This window comes from Haliaeetus albicilla, chromosome 24, assembly GCF_947461875.1.
Source record: "Haliaeetus albicilla chromosome 24, bHalAlb1.1, whole genome shotgun sequence".
In the NCBI taxonomy this organism is placed as follows: Eukaryota; Metazoa; Chordata; class Aves; order Accipitriformes; family Accipitridae; genus Haliaeetus; species Haliaeetus albicilla.
Genome location: NC_091506.1, coordinates 3,642,032 through 3,648,031, shown reverse-complemented (window position 1 = coordinate 3,648,031; position 6,000 = coordinate 3,642,032).

The window sequence follows — 6,000 nt, the reverse complement described above, 5'->3', positions numbered from 1 at the left end:
AGCCTGCATAATTTATTTTTAATAGTCTGATAAAATCCATTGCACAGTTGAAAGATGCATAAAGATTTGGATAGTGGAAAGGACTATCCATACAAAGATTTACACAAATGACTGTGTTATGGGAAGAGTGATGGAGCGTTAAACTGCTGGGAACCATTTGAATATGAGCATATTTTGAGAATGGGCTAAACACTGTTGTTTTAAGGAGTCCACAAAAATCAGATTGTACAAGAACTTTCTAAAAATATGATAGTATCCGAGTCCAGTAAAGCAAAAACTGTCTCACCATGTACTGTTCTTTGTAACGTTTGTTATCTATTTGTATCAACCCTGCTGAGTCTGTAAACATCTCTAAACAGGAGAACAAACACGGTGCCGGTTGACATCCATAGCAAACTTCCTATAGGTTTTCCCTACCATATTGGGAAGACTCGGAGCAAATAAAACCCTTCCTGAGCTGAGCTTTGCCTTTCACTAAGCTCTCGCCTTTGCAAGATTTATCCTTGCAGGCTTATAGGCATCCCTGAAATATATTAGGGGTTTAAAATGGAAAGCCAGACTGATTCGTGATTACAGTACCTCTTATTACAATTCTACAAGGCAACAGCAATAAGAAATCATCGTGTGTGACACAAAAACTAACCTGCACATCTTCATAATAATCATAAGCGATGGTCTGTTTTAAGAGAGTGTAGTTTTAATTAAGCTGATCTTTGAGGGGGAAGTTGATGGGATTACATAAAGAGATCTCTTTTTCCTTATAATAAAAGTTGGTATAACTTTACAAAATTCAATTATTTTTATCCAATGCTGCATAAGTAGTATTTTGGAATCGACTGAAACAATTCTTAAAGCAAATTATACCACTGTCAGAAAACAAGAAATCAGTGTGTCAAAACACGAGGATATTTCTATACAAATCATCTAGCAAGTGACTTTATATAAACAATCCCTGTCTGAATATTACATTCCTCTCATTAATTTTATCTACAACTAGAAAGAGGAATATTTTCTGTTTGTCATTTGAAATTAAAAAAATAATAATCCAAATGAAAAATGTCTTCAAACATAATCCAAAGAAGGATGCAGAAAAATGTTATGCTTTAATTCATCTAAGCTTACTCAGGACTGTAAAAACCTAGGTACAAGTTTACAGCTTTTGAGATCCCCAAATAACTACATTTTCTGCAGTAAAACCAGATCTATAAAATTCCATCCACTATTCTCACATACACATTTGTAATAAGTGGGGTTTATATACTAGTTACCTAAAGGAAGACCTAATATAACAGCAAGTGTTCTAGCACGGACTCTCTACTGTTTATATTTCCAATTAGATCAAATGGTGTTAAAGCTAGAGATGCTCAAACATTGGCCTGGTGAGCCCTGGGGAAACTGGCTGCCTGGATAAACATATAGACCTGGTTAAATTATTCCTTTACACTGATCTAATACCACTGACATCAACGCCAAGCTTAAAACGAAGGAACCAGACTAATAAGGAGGTAGCACAAGGAGCAATAGTACTTGAAGGCTTTTTGGTGTATTTTTCTAACAGTAAACACAGTGCAGTCTAATCTGTCGGTAGTTTATATGAACTGCCACAATATACATCTTTATAAAAAGAAGTTTCTTTTCTTCTTTTGGAAGAAGATGGAGACATTTTTAAAGCTTACACCTAGCATTTTCCTCCAGTGCTGAAATGTGCTGAGAAGGGAGACTAAACTCTTTAAAGGATCCAAAAATGATGTAGAAAAAGCAAATAAAATTTCTGATTTTAATCCACTTTTTATCTACCTCTGCTTCTGTGGGAACTGTGATTATGATGCAGGATATATAGATTTTAATTCCTAATACCTTAATATTAACTATAATACTAAGTCATTTACCTGGTCAAATGAATCTACATTATTTTCCCTGTTTGATTCATTTCTAACATTCTCCAACCTGTGTCTCCGTAATCAACAATTATCTGCTTCCTCGCACTCATGCTCCAGATGGAGAGCAGGTAAGCAGATGCTTGGATGAATATCTTAGTGGTGATGGATCCTTCCTTGCTGCGACTCATGCATATCGTTACAGATCATTTTCACTTCTTCAGCAAACTTTAGTCTGTAAAGCCTGGAAATCGAAGCATTATTACCATCCTTCAGGTTCCTAATGTCAATTAACAATATCATCATTGGTGAGGGTTTTTGTTTGTTTGTGGGGTTTTTTTTGGGGGGTGGGTAACCTGTAGTGAAGCAAATACAGAAACACATGGGAAGCCACATGCTGGATATATCTAGACAACAGAACTGGGTTCACTGACAGGTAGGACACACTAGCATTAAAAGTAACATAGAAGACTCCTATGCAATTTCGTTTTCTATCTCTAGGATAAGGGCTTAATTGCCAGAACTTCTGAGGGACAGGCAAAGTGTCGGTTGTATTCATCAAGTCACAAGAAGACAGATCCACTCAGGTTTCAAGACTGGCAACAGTTGAAAGCTTTCTCTGAAACCAGCTCTAGACAAGGCTACTACAGACGCATACTTGCATCCAAGCCAGCATACTGTTTTTTCACCTACTGCTCACCTTGTTATACTCAAGATATTTGAGCAAGTTAGAGAATTACAAAGGTAATAACTCCACGATACTGCTGTCTATAAAAATAAAAATAAGAGGAGATGCAACAACATCTATAAATGGGTATTATAGGTATATAGCTTTACCGCAGAACTTGAATAAGCAACCTGCTCAAGCTGCCAACAAAATCTCCTTTTAATTTTGTGCCCACCCGTGCAGGCACAGACTTCACAGTTGTCCCTGCATCACCCTCTGTTTAAAGCCCCTGAAGCCCATCAGTGCCCCTGGCAGAGAAGAAGATCCACAGAGTGCCACCCCATCGCAGCAGATTTCTGAGCACTTTTCTCTTTTTCATGCTTATTTGCACTAAATGGGCTGGTCAGACCCCTATGGTTTGAGAAAAGGAGATTGACAGGTCCTTAGAGAGAAGCTGAGATTGTGGCTCAGAGTCTTCTCCAGCACAGCTGTGGGTTGTTCTGTATGGATATTAAGCCCTCGTTATTTAGATATTCAAGTATAGGTGCCAAGGCTTAAAATAATTTACTATTTTCACTAGCTTTAATATTTGCACTTTTGACTTTAATTTTTTTACTCTAAGCATTAGTCACCCCCCCAACACATTAAAAACCAAGATAAAATAATGGATTTTCAAGTTATTCAAAGGTAATTCTCATCTCACACAGCAACATTTTATTTTTCTCAGGGAAAGTTAAGGATTCTAGACTTGATCTGAGTCCCTATGAAGTCAGCAGAAAAACTCCACAGCCAACACTTCTCAGCTTCTGCAGGCATATTTTTTTTTTTTCCCCCCACACTTTTTTGCATTTGTTAATTTTGATGTAGAGGGGGCCACTAGTGTTTTGACATAGAAAGCCCAGCTAGGTGTCTCAGGTTAGGTAGACAGGGCTGACAGCATTACACATGAACTAAATTATAGTAGTACTGTGCACTAGAATGGCAATTTTACCAAAAAACGGAAAAATTGAAGGCCAAATGGTGTCAGAAATAGCTTCCTTCTCCCAGCTGTTCTCAGCCCCCCAGAAAGGGGTGGCGTTTTTTCAAATGTAAAATTGGTACAAAACAGAACATATGGGAAGAATGTCTGGCAAAAACGCATAATAGATGTTGTTGCCTGATGTAAGAAACGCCCATGCAATCCGAAGCAGAAGGGGAATAGGATTGCAGAACTACTGCTGAGGAAGAAATGGAGCAGGGTGCCCTAATGCAGGTTGGCAGGAATTGTCCATCCTTCCCCCTGCTTTATTAGTTCAAGGAGTAGCACTCAATATTAGAACAGAAATTTCTTACAAACATTGTGATAATGACATGTAATATAGAAAACGTAAAACGTATGATGAAGAAAACTTAAGAAGGTCTACAAGAAGTACCAGAAGAGATTTTTATGAGTCTGTTGAATAGCATGGAGTGTTACCTACTGACTTTTTGTCTTCCCAAAGATCTTGGAAAAACTATGCTTTCCCTACAAAAATAAAAGTAATGATGCCAGAGTCACAGGGGACTTGTAGAAGCATGAACACACAAGGGAAAACAAGTGCATTGAAAACAATTGGCATTAGCTGGTGTTACAGAAGCTGCAGCAACTTCATGAAAATGATGGGAAACACGGGTCACAAAGACTGGCAGTGCCACCAGGAGATGTCAGTCCAAAGAGATGCATCTGCAGAGGGAATAGGTAGCAACTGCAAGCACTTTTGCAAAATGTGACCTCCGAACAGCATGCCAAGTATTAGATAAAAGAAAGCCATGCTTGAAAGGAGCAACTTGGTGTGTAGCTACACTAAGTTCTGTAAATTGAGAGGTTTTGTGAATTATTCTATTTTAGTCTAGTTTTCCAAGCTCGCTCTCTCACAGCTGAATGACTACTTCCAGCTGATACCCATTATGTGACATCTAGTACCCTATACTTATAGCCAGTGATGTCTTTGTAGTCTTCTCCACATAGCACAGACAGTGGACATTGATCCACTGACCATTTAGCAGAATTGTGAGGTGCAGTAATGAAAGTTCATTGTAATTCCCAGACTCCATTCTTCTAGTTTTCTCTCCCTTAAGGAAAATCAATGTGAAAAGTGACCCACTTATCTGATATTTCACATCCAGGAAGGCACAACCACAAATACAACCCTAAAAATCTGGAAACACACAACTGGCATTTTCTCAGATGGCTGTTTTCTTTTTTTATAAAAAAACAACAACAAAAAAAAAGCCACAAAACAAAACACAAAAAAAACCCCAAACTAACCCCAAACCAAAAAACCACACCCCAGACAAAACCCTGAAGAAAACAAAAAGATATGCAAGCCCCCCAAATTGCTATGAATAGAAAATCATGCTAGAGTTAGCCACAAAGCCATTCTGAGGGCATTAAAAAGTATCACTAAGAATACTGTAATTGGCTTGATCGTGAAGGCTGTTCAACAGTGGTTGCGCTTGACTCCGCTTTCAAGACAGAAACCACGTTCAATAACACTATCAGCTGTATCAAAAATAACTTTAATAAAAGCCTTCATATTTATTTTTGCTTATACTTTTAAAATTTCCTTGTCCAATTATCTCCAATCGGGGCTGACATTTCAGTCCTGGGGTTAAAGAGCTTCCAGTTCCATTATAGATAAGCTTAAAGGTATTGATTTGAGCATTTCCCACTCCCAGTCAGAACCAGGTGTCTGTAGAGGACAAAAAGTTTTCAAATCCATTGCCACATGGCAAAAGCGAAAAGGCATCAGAGAATAACGCAGATCAGATGAAAGCATAGGAACCATTTTGGCTCTACTCGGAGCATTATTCACGGCTCCAGAGGTCACCTTTGCTAGAGTGATCATTAATAAGCAGCGCATTTTGCAAGGATTAACACCCACTAAACCTTCGCATTTATTCTAGAGACGGAGATCAATGTGCTCTAACACGAGGACTAACGGTATCGCTGAACGTTTTTCCTCTCTCGTCCTCTTTGTGGCGGGTAGAGTCTCAGGAGTTCAGTGGGCTTGTTTTCTAGTTTATTTGTGTGTATGTGCGTGCATGAGTGCTTGCGTGCATGTGGAAACTAATTACTCCCCGTGTTATCAAAGCATTACCAAGTCCAGAGTCTAAGACTGGGGTTGTCCATAACTCTGTTCAGTCACTATAAAATTGAGACCTAAAGGAACTAGATAAAGGCGACAAAGACTGAAGTTCAGACAGAGGAAAGAGTTTTGTGGAATACAAACAAGGGCTGAAACAGTCTAATTCAATGGATCTAGTGTGAAAAAGACCAATAAGCTCAATACTTTTAATTGCGTCTTTCTACACTCAGCAGAAATACAGCTAAATGTACACCCTCTTCAAACAGATTATGTTAAACCTGCAGATCCCTTTTTTCTTAGTTTCTTCTCCCTGCAAGGTAAAAAAAAAATCTACAAAGACTACAGAAGA